At 36.5% G+C, this 17,501-nt stretch overlaps 1 protein-coding gene and 1 long non-coding RNA gene across 2 annotated transcripts in view; one reads left to right on the top strand and one right to left on the bottom strand.

The window, feature by feature from the left end:
• The window catches only part of LURAP1L (leucine rich adaptor protein 1 like), a 49,533-nt gene that overhangs the window by 2,144 nt on the left and 29,888 nt on the right, over positions 1-17,501 (top strand). The gene's annotated exons all lie outside the window — the stretch shown is intronic.
• LOC129490395 (uncharacterized) overlaps positions 2,399-17,501 on the bottom strand; it is a 249,466-nt gene continuing 234,363 nt past the window's right edge. The window contains exons 3-4 of the long non-coding RNA XR_010113767.1: positions 13,074-13,166; positions 2,399-3,252 (exon numbers count right to left, since the gene is read on the bottom strand). This is a non-coding gene — a long non-coding RNA (uncharacterized lncRNA). The remainder of the gene's footprint in view (positions 3,253-13,073; positions 13,167-17,501) is intronic.

The raw sequence follows: 17,501 nt of genomic DNA, 5'->3' as shown, positions 1-17,501 counted from the left end.
GATTTCTATCACTCCGACAGGAATGCTGGAAATCATTTCTATCATTCTATTGTTTAGTTACTATAGAGTTCTATCGTTTAGTGATTATTATTTTTTAGGTTGGACAAAAATTTAAGGAAAACCCTTAGGTACATAATGGAGAAGCTGGAAAGTGGAAGGCATCTGGGTGAGTTTGCAAAATAGATGAAAAGATAAAATGGAAAAGATGACAAACAAGCAGGTCAGGGAATGCCTGATACCGTATCACAAAGATCAGACATACGTGTGGAGACAAACAGGTAAAACTATTTTCTACAGGAAAATTCCTTGTACAAGGAATTAAGAATGTTGCTAACTCTGCAAATTAAGGACTTAATATGAGGGATGAAGGCATCAAGATGAGGAAATTTTATTCCTAACCATGTCTTCCGTAATTTTGCCCATGGAATGTTAATATATTCACTTAATCTAATAAATAAATCTGTTGAAACATATTTTCTTACTCTGTAGCTCACTGATAGCACATCAAAGACAATACTGTCATTTTGCTGGACATTCAGACACAATTTAGAGTATTTATATATAATTCGAAAACAGTAACATTTCCAAAAACCGATGAACCCCACCCTGTCCCAGGGAATGATTGGTATGTATGTGAAGATCATTTTCTGACAAAAATAATTACGTTCCACTTAGGATGCACAATCATGCTGTCCTGTAGAGAAATCACAAGTTTTGTGAGAATTTTTAAACTGATGTCTATTTCCATGGTAACATGAGTATACATTTTACCTTCTATTGTAGTGATGAGTCACAATTAGTCTTTTTTTATAGGTTGGTGGAAAAGTAATTGATGTTTTTCCATTGCTTTTAATGGCAACCACAACTACTTTTGCACCAACCTAATATTTATTAAGACTTTACTTTTTTGAGACAAAATTTCTGAAACTGGGATTCATGTTGAGAGTCTCTAAGGTCCCTGATAATTTGTCGCATTTGTTGTTGTTTTTTGGAGACTATTTCATCACTACTCAAATGATGGTTCTCTGGTCTGGTGGAAGCTTCATAAGCTTTGAAGCCAGATAAGCCAGGGTTTCAGACAAGTCTAGAGCAAGTCAGGATATCAATAAGACCCAATAGGATGTCAGGGCTGCCTGTCTAGGGAGACACTTAGCTTATCTTCCCTGGCTAAAAGGCTTGTCCCGCTCTCTGTGGCCCTTATTCTAGTCGTGGCTTTTTCACTCACTAGTGTGTGGCATTGAACAAGTTATAGAACCACTCTGAGACTCAGCTTTCCTGTTAACATAGGAATAAGAGCATCTCCATTAAGGCATTTTAAGAATTCAGTGAAATAATATAAGAAAAACAACTATTACATAGATATTCAAAAACAGTAAGGATGCTGGCAGTAATGAGCATTACATCAATGACATGGGTTCTGTTGATCTTACAAAAGCAGCCCTACATGGATAATGTGGCTTTGGGACTGATGAAGGTCTAGATATCTTCTCTACCAGACTGACTCTATCATGGCATCTCCCATGTCATCAGATACTCTCTGTAGAGACGATGTTTCCAAACAAACTCACAAACAAAATATGTGTAGGCTTCCCTAGCTTCAGTTCAACTGGAAATCTTGATTTTTATTTTAGATTTAACTTTTATTAAACACATGCTATGTGCTAAGCACGCTGCTGATTGAAGTAGCACATATGAAAGAATTGTAGCGCCTAATGTCAGGTAGTCCAGGAAATCTGAGGAACTTGAACCAATACAGTAGCCCACCTTATCCATGGGAGATATGTTCCAAGACCTCCAATGGATGCTTGAAACTGTGGATAGCACCAAAGCATCTATAGACTGTTTAGTCCTATGCATACGTACCTATTATACAGTTTAACTTATAAATCAGTCGCAGTAAGAGATTAACAATAATAATAATAAAATAAAACAGTGTATTGCTATGTGAATGTCTCTCTCTCTCTCTCTCTCTCTCTCTCATTCTCTCACTCTCTCTCTCTCTCAAAATACTATAATATTTTCAGACTGCAGTTGACTATGGGTAACTAAAACCACTAAAGCAAAGCCATAGATAAGGGTGTACTACTATATTTGGTTACTTTGGTGAGACTTTACTATGTGTAAGACACTGTGCTAGTTAAACATTTTATATGTATTATCCCGTTGAAACCTTATAATCTTTTTTTTTTTCTTGAGACAGAGTCTGGCCCTGTCGCCCAGGCTGGAATGCAGTGGTGCAATCTCCGCTCACTGCAAGCTCCGCCTCCCGGGTTAAGGCCATTCTCCTGCCTCAGCCTCCCAAGTGTCTGGGACTACAGGCGCCTGCAACCACGCCCGGCTAATTTTTTGTATTTTTAGTAGAGACGGGGTTTCACGGTGTTAGCCAGGATGGTCTCGATCTCCTGACCTCGTGATCTGCCCGCCACCGCCTCCCAAAGTGCTGGGATTACAGGCATGAGCCACCGCGTCCGGCTGAAACCTTATAATCTTTTAACTAAATGTAATTGTCACCACAATTTTATAGATAAAGCCTTGAGGTTTATTGAGCTAATGCTCAAGATAGTAAGGGGAGGAGCCAGGCTGAGGTCAGAATCTGAGATTTTAACCATGCTATGCTGTCACTTCTTACACTTTAGAATACCTCCGTGCTCATGTGGACACCCAGGAGCAAAATGAATATTTCTATTCTTCTTCCAGAATTTCAAAACATTAAACATGTTAAACTGTATTTTTGTTTACCATAAGCCTTCCCAGGAGGAACAAGCACTAAACACAATCTCTGGCTTAGGATTTGGATGAACATATTCAAAAGCCATCTGCTTCCCAGCAATCATAATCATACCCTTTCCTTTTGGCCACTGTCACCAAGATCTCCAGTAGTACTTCCTCTCAGTCCACAGGAACTGCCACGAGCAGTTCAAGGTTCTCCTGACATGACCAGTTCAAGTTTTAGAGCTCAATAATATTCATGATGTAGGAGTATTGAGAGCTTTTCATTGGTAGTATTTTAGTTCCCCAAGAGATTCTGTTCAGGATAAAACTTAGACCTTAGGTAACTCCCTAGAAAGAACTAGAAACTTGGAATCCTGACACCATCTTGTGTTCATTTAAGCAGTACTTTCAAATTGCTGTTCTTCCAACAGGAACTCAGTTATCCTCTTCTTCTCAAATGATATCAGTTGCACAGCGCTGTGTGGTGACTTGCCAGGTGTGTGGTTGAAAACACATCCATCCGAATTGTGCTCATGTAAACTGCACTCATAGAATTCACAAGGAAAACAAAACAAGGTTGTATTTTCAAGCATACGTTTCAAAAGTCTCAATCTTAGACCTCTAAATTAAACCGGAATTATTCATTTTCTTAAAAAGGGGCTAAACACTGTGGTGGATGTTGAGATATAACTAGGACAGTATTATTTCCTTTTACAGATAAGGAAACTATGGCTTACAGAGATTAATTAACTATGATTCCCAGCCCGTCATTCAAACAAGAACCACTGTGAGCCTGGCTATCTGCTTGATCCAAAATAATCCCAAACTATACTATATCGATGCACTATGAAATGTGCCCGTTTACTGTGAATGAACATTTTTATAGTAATTTCATCACATACCTACCAATGGATCTTTTGGCATTCCTTTAAAGATATTGTTTGTTTTTTTCAAAAAAATAAATGTTTCTCATTGTAAAACTTCCAATAATACAGTAATAAATTGTATAAATAAGAAGAAAAGTTCACTTAATCTTACTCCTCCCCATTTTACTCTATACTCCAGAGGAAATACTGCTGACATTTTGTTTGTTTGTTTAATCCATGAGCTCAGCCATTTATCATATCTTTGTGTTACAAACATTCCAATTATACTCTTTTAATTATTATGATTATTAGTTTTATTATTTGAGACAGAGTTTCACTCTTGTTGCCCAGGCTGGAGTGCAATGGCACAATCTCAGCTCACCGCAACCTCTGCCTCCTAGGTTCAAGCGATTCTCCTGCCTCAGCCTCCCGAGTAGCTGGGATTACAGGCATGTGCCACTACGCCCGGCTAATTTTGTATTTTTAGTGGAGACGGGGTTTCTCCATGTTGGTCAGGCTGGTCTGGAACTCCTGACCTCAGGTGATCTGCCTGCCTCGGCCTCCTAAAGTGCTGGGATTACAGGCGTGAGCCACTGTGCCCGGCCCCTTTTAGTTATTTTTTAAATGTACAATAAATTATTGTTGACTGTAGTCACCCTGTTGTACTATCAAAAGTTAGCTCTTACTCATTCTTTCTAACTATATTAATGTATCCATTAACCATTCCACTTCCCCCCAGCTCACTACCCCTTCACAGCCTCTGGTAACCATCATTGTACTCCCTAGCTCCATGAGTTCAATTGTTTTCATTTTTAGCTCCCACAAATAAGTGAGACCATGCCAAGTTTGTCTTTCTGTGCCTGACTTATTTCACTTGTCATGAAATCCTCCACTTCCATCCATGTTGTTGCAAATGACAGATTCTCATTCTTTTTTCTGGCTGATTAGTACTCTATTGCGTGTACATACATTTTCCTTATCCATTTGTCTGTTGATGGACACAGGTTTGCTTGTAAATCTTAGCTATTGTGAATAGTGCTGCAATAGACACAGGAGTGAAGATATCTATTTGACATATTGATTTCCTTTCTCTTGAGTATATACCTAGTAGTGGGATTGCTGGATTATGTATTAGTTCTATTTTTTTATTTTTTTGAGGAATCTTGAAACTGTTCTCCCTAGTGGCTATGCTAATGTACATTCCCACCAACAGTGTACAAGGATTCCCTTTTGTCCATATCCTCACCGGCATTAATTATTGTTTGTTGTTTGGATAAAAGCCATTTTAACTGGGGTGAGATAATATTTCATTGTAGTTTTGATTTGCATTTCTCTGGTGATCAATGATGTTGAGCACTTTTGAATATACCTGATTGTCATTTGGATGTCTTTTGAGAAATGTCTGTTCAGATCTTTTGTCCATTTTTTAATCAGATTATTAGACATTTTTCCTACTGAGTTGTTTGAGCTACTTATATATTCTGGCAATTAATTCCTTATCAGATGGGTAGTTTGCAAATATTTTCTCCCATTTCATGGGTTGTCTCTCCACTTTGTTGGTTGTTTCCTTTGCTGTGCAGAAGTTTTTAACTTGATGTGATCCCATTTTTCCATTTTTGCTTTGGTTGCCTATGCTTATGGATATTCCTCAAGAAGTCCTTGTCCAGAGCAATGTTACAGAGAGTTTTCCCAATGTCTTCTTTTAGTACTTTCATGTTTTAGATGTAAGTCTTTGATTAGATTTTGTATATGGCAAGAGATAGGGGTCTAGTTTCATTCTTCTGCATATGGATATGTAGTTTTGCCAGTACCATTTATTGAAGAGACTATCTTTTCTCCAGTGTATGTTCTTGGCATCTTTGTGAAAAATGAGTTCACTGTAGGTATGTGAATTTGTTTCTTGGTTCTCCATTTTGTTCCATTGCTCAATGTGTCTGTTTTTATGCCATTATCACGCTGTTTTGGTTACTATGACTCTGTAGTATAATCTGAAGTCAGTTTTGTTCTTTTCACTCGGGATGACTTTGGCTATTCAGGTTCCTTTCTGATCCCATATAAATTTTAGGATTTTTTTTTCTATTTCTGTGAAAAATGTTACTGGTATTTTGATAAGGATTACATTGAATCCATAGATTGCTTTGAGTAGTATGAACATTTAAAAAATGTTGATCTTCCAGTCCATGAACATGGAATATCTTTTCATCTTTTTGTGTCTTACTCAATTTCTTGCATCAGTATTTTATAGTATTCACTGTAGAGATCTTTTACTTCTTTAGTTAAATCCTAGGTATTTAATTTTATTTGCAGTTATTTTAAATGGGATTACTTTCTTGATTGCTTTTTCAGATTGTTTGCTGTTGGCATATAGAAATGCAACTGATTTTTATGTTAATTTTGTATCCTACAACTTTACTCAACTTATCAGTTCTAATAATTTCTTGGTGGAGTCTTTAGGGTTTTCCATATGTAAGATTATATCATTTGCAAATAAGAATAATTTGACTTTTTTCTTCCAAATTTGGATGCCCTTTATTTCTTTTTCTTGTCTGATTGCTCTTTCTAGGACTTTCAGTGCTATGCTGATAAACAGTGATGAAGTGAGCAACCTCATTATTTCCAGACCTTAGAGGAAAGGCTTTCAGTTTTTCCTCTTTCAGTATGATACTAGCTGTAGGTCTGTCTTATATGGCTTTTATTGTGTTGTGATACATTCTTTCTATACACAGTTTTTTTAGTTTTCATCATAAAGAGATGCCAAATTTTATCAAATGCTTTTCCAGTATCAACTGAAATTATCATATGGTTTATTCCTTCATTCTATTGATATGATGTATCACATTGGTGGATGTGCATATGTTGAACAGTCCTTGCAACCCTGGGATAAATTCCACTTGGTCATGATGAATGATTATCTTAATGTGTTGTTGAATTAGGTTCACTATTATTTTGATGTGGATTTTTGCATCAATGTTTATCAGTGATATTGGCTTACACTTTCTCTTTTTTTTTGATATGTCTTTGTTTGATTTTGATATCAGGGTAATACTGGCCTAATAGAATGAGTTTGGAAGTATTCCCTCCTCTGTTTTTTGGAATAGTTTGAGTAGGATTTTTCTTCTTTAAATGTTTGGTAAAATTCAGCAATGAAGCTATGAGGTCCTGGGCTTTTTTTTTTTTTTTAAATAATTTTGGATGCTTCATTCTTTTTTACTCTTTTATTTTGTCTCCCTCACTGTATGTTTTCAATTAGCATGTCTTCAAGCTCACTAATTCTTTCTTCTTCTTGATCAATTCTGCTGTTGAGAGACTCGAATGCGTTCTTCAGTATGTCAATTCAATTGTTTAGCTCCAGAATTTCAGCTTGATTTTTAAAAATTATTTCAATCTAACTGACATTTCATTTTACATTTTCATTATGGTTAGGATTCTGAATTCTTTCTCTCTGTTATCTTGATTTGCTAGCTTCCCAAACCAGCTATTTTGAGTTATCTGTCTGAAAGGTCACATATCTCTGTCACTCTGGGATTGGTTACTGGTGCCCTTATTTAGTTCATTTGGTAAGGTCATGTTTTCCTAAATGATCTTGATGCTTGTGAGTGTTCATCAATGTCTGGGCATTGACAAGTGAGGTATTTATTGTAGTCTTCATAGTCTGGGCTTGCTTGTACCTGTCCTTCTTGGGAAGGCTTTAAAGAAGTATTTAAAGAAAATTGAGTGTTCAGATCTAAGTATTCGCCTATTGCAGCCATATCTGCCCAAGCCCAATAATAGTATGACTCTTGCAGACTAACAGAGGTAGCACTTTGGAGGTTTGGGGTACTATATGACAGAATTCCCTGGATTACCAAGTAGAGACTCTTGTTCTCTTACTTTACCCCAAACAAACAAGTTTCTCTCTGTGCTGAGCTTCCTAGAGTTGGAGGAGGGGTGACACGAGCACCTCTGTGGCCACCACTACTGCAACTGTGCCGAGTCAGACCTAAAGCCACCACAGTACTTGGTCTTACCCAAGGCCTGTGACAACTATTGCCTGGTCACCACTGATGTTTATTTAAGGCCCAAGGGCTCTTTAGTCAGCAGGTGGTGAATCATTCTAAACTTGTATTTTTCCCTTCAAGGTGGGGAGTTCCCTTCTGGCCCAGGGTGGGTGTAGAAATGCTGTCCGGGAGGGAGGATCTGGAGTCAGGAACTTTAGGAATCTAGAATCTACTTGGTGCTTTATTTTACTGTAGCTGAGCTGATACCCAAATTCTGAAACAAAGTCTTTTTTACTCTCCTCTCTTATTTCCTCAGGCAGAAGGAGTTTCTCCTCATGGCCACCACTGCCCTAGACCCATGGCAAGTACTGCCTGGCTACCACTGATGTTTACTCAAGGCCCAAAGGCTCTTTTTCAGCTTATGGTGAATCTTGCCAGGCCTGGTTATCTCCCTTCAGGGCAGCAGGTTCCCTTCTGGCCCGGGGTGTGTCTAGAAATGTCTGTTGTCCGAGAGCTAGGGCCTGGCATGGGGGCTCCAGGACTCTGCTTGGTGTTTTATTTTACTATGTCTGAGCTAGTATTTAAGTTACAAGACAAAGTTCTCTTTACTCTCCCCTCTTTTCAAACAGAAGGTGTCTCTGCCAAAACTGCGAGCTGCACTGTCTGGGGCTCGGGGAGGGGGTGACGCAAGCACTCCCTTGGCTGGCCCAGCTGATGTCTCACTAGGTCCTGCACACCCTAAGTCTACTGGCTCTGAGCCCAGCACAGCACCAGAACTTGCCTGGGAACTTTCCTCCTTGAAAGGCCTAGCCTACCTTTCAAGTTTATTTATGACCCCAGAGCACTTTAGCCTGCAGTGTTGGTGCTAGTCGGAACTCAAATTCTGACTGCTGCCATAGAAAATTCCCTCTAGCTAGGTCCAATCTGAATGCTTCCAGTGTGGGAGCTAGCTGAATTCTGCCCTGTATTGCTTTGCACTGTGACAGTTAGCACTGAGTTCCAATGCAAAGTCCCATAATAACTGTATTCTCCCTCCCTCAAGCACACAGATATTCTATCTCTGCAGTGCTGCACTGCTAGGAGATGGGGGAGGAGCTGTGTAAGCAATACAAGAGTCTTTTCTGCCCTCTTCAGTGCCTTCTTCCTTGATATGATGTTAAAACCGGTTACTGTGATCGTTCACCTGATACTTGGTTCTTATGAAGGTACTTTCTTGTTTAGATAGTTGTTCAACTTCATGTTTCTGTGGGGGTGACAGTTGCTGTAGGGTACTATTCAGCCATCTTGCTCCACTTCTCTCAAATCTTTTTTCATGTCTTTGCCTGCATATATTTGCATTTTACATACAGACATAATGTTGATATGTTTGGATATCACTTTTCTTATTTTACATAATATTTTTTATATTACCTGGCATTTATTAGATGATTACAATACGACACATAATATTTCAAACACTTTTCAAGTATTATGTCATTTCATTCTCATGCGTCACCCACTTATGAGGTGGACACTATGGAGTGTTAGATAATATAAACAAATTACTGACAGAGCTTAAGAAATTCTTACCTAGTAAAATTTTATCTTATTCTGTCACTTCTCCTATACAAATCCCAACTAGTTGCTAATTATATAGAAAAGGTAATTACTTCTTTTTTATAAGTGATTTTTCAAACACTTAATAGTTCTTTTCTAAAGCGGATTCTGTTTACAGAGATCTGACTTAATCAGAACATTGCATTCTTCAATATAAAAAAATTAAAAGCCTTCAAACTGGACTGAACTTCAATTACACATCATTTTAATGTAATTCAGTGATTCTTTTTCTGACAATATTAATGAACCCTCTAAAATGATACGTACTACTACTAAAACATACAAGAGTACAAAAGTATTTAAAGTAGAAGATAATAGTTCTTCACATTCCTCTTTCCAATTCCCATTCCCTAGAGATGATTCTATGATGTCTTGTGTACCTTCCTGGAAATGTTCTAAATGCATACAACCATATCTAGTTTTATCTATACCTTAGCTGTAATTATAGACATATAATTGTGTATGTCTAAATTTTAAAATTGAAATTCTGAGAAGTTCATGATGCAGCCATTTTTCTAGGTTCAGCAAATACTCTGCTATTGTTTATATATATATATGTATATGTATATATATGTATATGTATATATGTATATGTATATATATGTATATGTATATATGTATATGTGTATATGTATATGTATATATATGCAGTTGGCCTCAAAGCGCAACTTAAAATGCTGTGACTTTGAATAGATTGTTGCCAAAGGACACCATTCAGAGAGAGTTAATCTATTAGTATAAAAAAAATGCAGCTGACGAGGCAAAGAGACAGAATCAGTAATCTCCAGAAACAGGCAACAGCATCATAGGACCATAGCATGGAAAGAAAGAAACTTGAGAGGTTATCCAGACAAATTCTCTACTCTCATCCTAGCCAGTTGATCATCAACCTTTGGTTGAACTTCTTCAGCAATGAGTACCTCTCTGGCTCCCAAGGCACACCATTTCATTTTCAGATACTTCTATTCAGTAAATTTGTTAATTGACATTCCAGTTGTTCCTCAAAAGCCAATTCCATAATCATTCACCATGGGACAAAAAATACTTCAGCATGTGTGCCTGAAAGTCATAGGTTCATAATTCACTATGGAAGCTTTGTTGAGTATTAAAAACATAGAAAGCTCAGCCAGACGCAGGGGCTCACGCCTGTAATTCCAGCACTTTGGGGGTTGAGGCAGGTAGATCACTAGAAGTTAGGAATTCGAGACCAGTGGGGCCAACACGGTGAAACCCCATCTCTGCTAAAAATACAAAAATTAGCCGGGTGTGGTGGCAGGCAACTGTAATACCAGCTACTCAGGAGGCTGAAGCAGGAGAATCGCATGAACCCAGGACGCAGGGGTTGCAATGAACCAACATGGCACCAGTGCTTTCTAGCCTTGGTGATAGAGCGAAACAAGAAAGAGGGAAAGAGAGTGAAAGAAAGAAAGAAAGAAAGAAGAAAGAGAAAGAAAGAAAGAAAGAAAGAAAGAAAGAAAGAAAGAAAGAAAGAAAGAAAGAAAGAAAGAAAGAAAGAAAGAAAAAGAGAAGCTCAATGTGTTTCTCATAGGTTTGTACGTATATGACTAAAATAAAAGACTTTCAGGCATTTGTTGCAAAATGAGAAAAGAATGATGATGCCTTGCCTTGGCAAGGATGGAAATAAATAAGCACTCTTCTGCACTACTGCTAGAAGTATACGTTCAAAAGCACCTTTAAAGGTAAACTGACACTATATTTTTAAAAAAAGAAAAATAAAAAATATACTCCTTAATTTGGCAATTCTGGTGCCAGTAACAATGTAGAAATTTATCCTATAGAAATAATAATGAATTGGTACAAAAAGGTAGTTAGTGTATACATTTGGTATAATGTATAATTAAGAAAACTGGAATGACCTAAATGGCCAATAATGGCAAATATGTTATTTATGTGAATATGATAGAAATTTATGTAGCTATTAAAATTATGTTGTAAAAGTTATTTATGGAACAGAGAGAATGGTTATGGATGTATAAAGCATAGAACAAAAAGCTCGAATGAAATACCCTATGATGTTAACAGTGATATCATTGAATGATAAGGTTATGGCTATAGGTTACTTTCTTTTTCTTAAGCTCCTTTATTTTGTCCAGTTTCTCTACACTAAGTACATATTATAGTTTGGTAAGAAAAAATATTTTGAGGTCAGGAGTTCAAGACCAGCCTGGACAACAAAGTGAGACCCTATATCTATAATTTTTTTTTAATAAGCTGGGTGCAGTGGAATTTGCCTTAGTCCCAGCTTCTCACGAGGCAAGGGCAGGAGGATCTCTGGAGCCCAGTAGTCCAAGATCACAGTGAGTCATGACTGCACCACTGCATTCCAGGCTGGATGATGACAGAGTGAGAGTGAGATCCTGCCTCCCCCAGCCTCCCCGCCAAGAAAAAGAAAAGAAAAGAAAAAATATTGATAGGTAAATAGATACAATAAAAATAAAAAATTTGGGCTTTGGAATAAGGTAGAGTATAATTCAAGGAATCACAGCTCTGTGTTTTTCTAGAGGTGTGCTTTTAAGCACTTAATTTAAATAATGAGATGATATATGTAAAGTAGCTGAGATTCTGTCTGCTAAATAGTAACTACTTGTTAAGCATTCGTGTTTTTGCTCTTCCCATTTGATTAGTGGTTTATCTCTTTGGCTCAGGAAAAGATGAGACCAGAATTTTTTCTACCCTTTCTCTTTCTTCCTTTTATCTTATTTCATAGAAGGGTGAATGACAATATACAAATAACTTGTTTTCCTGAACATGCTACATCAGCGTCCCTAAATTTGGTATTGAGTGCCCCTGCACAGATGCAGCACCTGGAGTGATTAGTGCCCAAGTAAGAATTAGCCATTTAAGGTTCACAATGCCCTCTCTTTATAGAATCAGGTGAATTAATAACCAATTGACTCTTTATGATTTTAGCCATATTGGCTAATGCCATATGGACAGGTCTATCATAGGAAGGCAAGGGAGTTGACAACTACTTTAAGAAATATTTACAAACCATTTCTTCATAGGGCATATGGGAGCCTGATGCTTCTTACCAGAAATAGATGAATAAAATAGGACTCAGATAGATGTTCATATAGGTTTTTAGAAAAGAAATAGTCTTTGCCCAGAGAACAGAAAGGATTACAAACAAATTAAGACTACAGATAAAGCCCTTTTTAGGATTATGCAGGAACCATGGGCAAGAATCTGAGACCATACTTTAGTCTTACACAATTTTTTAATGTGATGATAAAATTGTATTGCAAATAAATAATAATACACAAGAAGCCACCAAGTATAACTTAATTTTATCACTTTGATTGGTGATTTTAGTCACACTGTAAAACGTAATGACTTACGATACAGTAAATTTTACGCATTGACAAAAATCTTTCTGCAGTTAGGTCATGTTATTTTTTAAAAATATTTATAAGTCTCTGGGGCTGAAGATTTCCAAAGAGTGAGTCTGTGGACAAAATTCTCTATACATGACTTCATCTGTCACTTTCTTATTGTGCCAAATTTTAGGCTCTCTCTCTTATCTTGGTTAATAATATTGCTCACTATCTTTTTCTCCTGCACCATAATCACCTTAGCACAGAGCTGTGACTAATCAATGCTTGTATGTCCTTAATGCCTGGCCAATTATTTAGGGACTAAGCATTTATTTAATTACTGAATTAAAGTATTCCTTAATCCTGCTTCTATTTTTTTGTGTTTGGACTACACTAGCAACATTTGCTTTTTTGTAGTGGATCACAGAAACCCAATGCCTCCTCTGCATCTCACCAGCCAAACTCAGTCATCTGGAACTTAGGTTCCTGGTTAAAGAAAGACTAAAATATATTTCTTCTGTCTATTACTGTAGCGATTCACTAAAAAGAAAAAAATAAAGAAAAGAAAAGAAAAGGAGATTTACTACCTGCTTTGAAATGCTGCAGGACACTTTCTCGTTGGTTGCAGGACCTGCTCTTTCCTCAGATATTGTCACTCTCAGGAGCCATCGTTCTCGGAGCTGTTGGAAGAGTATAGAAATGAAAGGCAGTAGTTTTTTTTTTTTTTTTCATCCCTAAGTGCACAAAGTATATGTACATGTTAGTTTTTGGCATCTTCTTTTACTATTCTAAATGAGGTTTTGAAGTTTTAGGATTAGAAGAAAGAAATTACAAGAAAAAAACATTATTTGTAGCATTGTATATTACACATATTGACAAATGGTAAAGTCTGTGTGGTTTTAACTGAAAATAAATAGACATTTAATTTGGTAGCCTAATTTATTACCTAAGTAGCATTAATCACTAGGGCATTAATTCCCTGACTATCCTTGGCACAGCCCTCAGTATAGACTTGGGCACATTGTACCTGAGATGTCTGAAGCAGTTGTTAGCAGGCTTATAGTGAGCATCATATCAGCAGTGTTCACATAAGTAAGACGGATGAATGAAATGAGGAAGATTAGGTTTCCTGAGTGTTCATTATAGGATTCTAGAATTAGAATGAATTTTAAGGAATCTACCTGATTTTCTCTTTGTTATTTGAAAACACATCCAAAATATGAAAAATGGCTACCACATATTGTAGTGTTGCAACAAAACCAGCAGCTGTGTGGGTTTCCCCCTAGAAATTTTTGTCTCTACGTGAACTTTTTAAATACCCATTTTCCCAAAGGCATCCGTTCTACCACCTTGCAAGAAGCTACAGTACATACAATATTGCTGGTTTAATCTCAGTATTTTTTATTTATATCATCCAGAGGAGGATTTCCTACTAAGTGGCAGGCATTTTAAAATTTTTGTTTTGAAATAATTCCAGACTTTACATAAAAATTGCAAAAGAGTACCAAAAATCACTGTATATCCCTTATCCAGATTCCCCCAAATGTAAACATTTTATATTGACCCTTCTCATTCTCCCCCTCCCTCCCCTCTCTCTCCTTCTCTCTCTCCTGCCCTCCTCCCTTCTTTTTACACACACAGACACACACATACACACACACACACTTTTTCTTAAACATTTTTCAACTTTCTTAAGAAATTTGCACATGATATCACTGTTCCTCAAAATACTTCAGTGAGCATTCCCCCTCTCCAAAAGAACAGTTGTGGGACATAAATGTTGTCCTTCATCCATCCTGTGTACACTGTTGTCACACAATTAATGCCACAATTAATAACTTACATCACTTTATTTCTGCTGACTTCAGACCTGTCCTAGGAACACTTTTCAACAGAGCTCTGCAAGTGGTCACCTCCCTTAAATCAGAAACATACCTGAGGCCAGCATTCAGGTATATAATACAAGTGGGTCTGCCGGAAGGTTGATTAGAAGAACGTGCCTTTAATTTCTCACCTTTCTATTGGATTAATGCCAGAAATTCAGTTCTCATGAAGTCATCTTTCCAGCCAGAGTTTCTGACCCATATGAAAATATAGTAGCTGGGAAGTTTGGGACTATACGTGGTATTTAGTAAATATATTTTGAATGTTAGATGAAGTAAGAAAACAATTGCCTTGCAATAGCTGTATGGAAGCAAGAATTCTGAGAACCAGTTTTGTTAGAAGAGGAAAGTGAGAATGAAAGACACATGAGAAAGAAATAATTTCTTAGCACTTTTGTCTAAAAAAAAAAAGATTTCTCCTGTGAGACATTATTTTGCATTGTACATATTTTTCGTAGTGTACAAAGCACTTTGACGTGTGCCACATCTTCTTTCCTTAGTCCTGAAGTTATGAGGGTACAATGATTAAATAATGAATGTAACATTTGCAGCATACATTTAAATAGAATATTTGCAGCGTATATTTGCTAGGATAGAGTATTTGTCCAATAAATGTGTCTATTGATAATGGCCTTCTCCCTGATGTTATAGTTGCTTGGTCAAGGAAGTGAAGAATCAAACTATGCTATCACTATTACCATAAACTACATTAGATTTACTTTTAAAAAATTCATACAAACTCCTTTTGGAGATTGTATTTAGTAGTGAAATCCACATATTAAATTGACTCTTGAAAAATATCCACTTGTTTTTTCTTGAATCTGGCTATGATTTGTGTTTTTCAGGAATCCTGACCCTGACAACCCTGAGAAATGAAACAGAATTTTACCATTTATATTTGTGCTTCTTTTTAAATTTGCTTTTGTGTTTGCTTTGTAATGTAGTACTAGTTCCAATTATTCCTTATTTGGAAGTTTCTAAAAATTAGTTTGAAGATGTCAGAATAATTATGTGAGAAGAAAGCTTAGAATAACTAAGAGATTTATGGTCTTCTCTATATATGTGTTTTTGTCAGTTGGGAAAAATGAACTAGAATATGAGAAGGACGATTCTGGTAGTCACTGGGCCCATGCTGATTAACCCAGATTGCATGTTACCTTAGTAGCGGTCAAACTTACAATGATTTAGAAGTAGATCTTGAAATTTCCCCTACTCTGTCTCATCTCCCTCCCTCCAATTATCATCCTTCAGTAGCCTGAGAAATTATAAAATAAAGTTACCACCCCGTCCAACCAATGTGCATTCTGCTTCAGGGCAATCTTATACCACAGAGAAATGAAATCTAGATTTTCTATACCAATATGTTTAATATAAAACAACTATTTTCTTAGATGTCTGTTTTGATATGATTTAGGTTATCACTTAATGAAGTTGATACTTATCAGTGTACTTACATTTGTTGTCCATGACTTAACCTTATAGAATTAGACCGATGCATGTCTTGTCTTTCCTGCTAGGCATTTTTTGGACTTGTTTGGTTACTCAACAGCCATGTTGTTTATTGCCCTCCTTTCCAACAATGTTACAATTTACATATACAAGTGGGATTATAAGAGACTAATTTTGTAAAAGGTGGAACACATACTCAGTGAAGCAATTGACTATTTCCACTCGAAGTTCAAATCTTACGGGGATTCACACATGATATGATCAAAAATTTTGAGATCTTAATGACCATTGTGCATTATGCTAAAGACAGTGAAAAGCTGCTTCAAATGGTATCCCATCTAGTCATAGTACAAAGAAATCTCTTTAGTGAATGGTAGCTTTACTTAGTACCAAAGATGGAAAACCACCATGCTTTGAAGAGTGGTGCCTGCACAAAATGGAACTGCTGAAACATTTTGATTTAATTAATTAATAAAAAGAGCTCAAAATATGGTCATTAGTCGTCAATAAATAAATAACAAGGCTTAATTCAAAAAATGCATGCCGCTTTCTGTGTTAGAGGCTTTTAAATAATTATAGCACAAACTTGTTATTGGCATTAATAAACAAGTCTGTTGAAATGATTATTGTTAGAGTCAAAACCACTAACCATTAATTAAGCCTCCTAGGAGTAATATCAGATGTCCACATTGTTGAGTTTAAAATGGAGATACAGAGACTGAGTGATTCACAGTGGACAAAAACAAAGCCAGCTTTCCCCCCTTCCTAAACTGGTTGTTCCAAGTGCCATGCAGCAGCCAATATAAATAGAGAAAATGTATTTCCATGTATACTTTCATTCCAAAAGTCCAAACATCGTTACTGAGAATGCTCAGTAATTTCATAACATTAAATGTTGGGTCATTTTTATTTGTTTTCAGTCTTAAGACAAATGGATTCTATTTGGATTGCACCCAATTCTGTCACTTTTTTTTAATATCATTAAGTTGATTTTGCGTCAACAAGATCAAATAACTTGAAAAACTTACGTTCTACATTAAAATTCCCCAATGTACTTTTGTAAACAAAACTTGGAGTTACTCAAGTGTATTAACTCTTCTGAGAACAAATAAAATGAGTTAAGTATATGCTGAGAATGTCAGATTTGTTCATACACTTGGAAATGAATTTAACAAGAATCATTTGCCATCTCTATGACCATACGCATGAAATTAATTTTGCCTCAGCCAAAAATCTTGTTTGCTACAATTAAACACTGATGATGCAAATCTATAGTAAATATACATATTTCCAAATCCTCACTCCTTGTTGAGCAACTGAGACAGATGAAACTCTCAGCTGCACACCATTTAACTACATAAATGTCCACACTTTGGACATTACTCCCCATCTCTGCTTGTAGAAGTGTTTGTGTGATAGGCATCAAGTGACTAAAGATATATTTTTAGGCATCAACCATATTCAATTCTTGTGATAAGCCCCAGAAGTAATACAGATGATGTGGAAGATATGTATTTCACGTTACTTACTAATCATCAGGTAAGTAAAGATATGTATTTCACGTTACTTACTAATCATCAGGTAAGTAAAGAATGAGGTTGCTACTAAAAGAATTTAACCTCCATGGTATAGAAAACTCTTGTTTAATCTCAGAGGTCCCATGGTCTGTAATAAAATATAATT

The sequence above is a fragment of the Symphalangus syndactylus genome, chromosome 9 (genome assembly GCF_028878055.3).
Source record: "Symphalangus syndactylus isolate Jambi chromosome 9, NHGRI_mSymSyn1-v2.1_pri, whole genome shotgun sequence".
NCBI classification, from domain to species: Eukaryota; Metazoa; Chordata; class Mammalia; order Primates; family Hylobatidae; genus Symphalangus; species Symphalangus syndactylus.
Note: the sequence above shows the minus strand (reverse complement) of the source record. Positions and strands in the feature narration are given on the sequence as shown.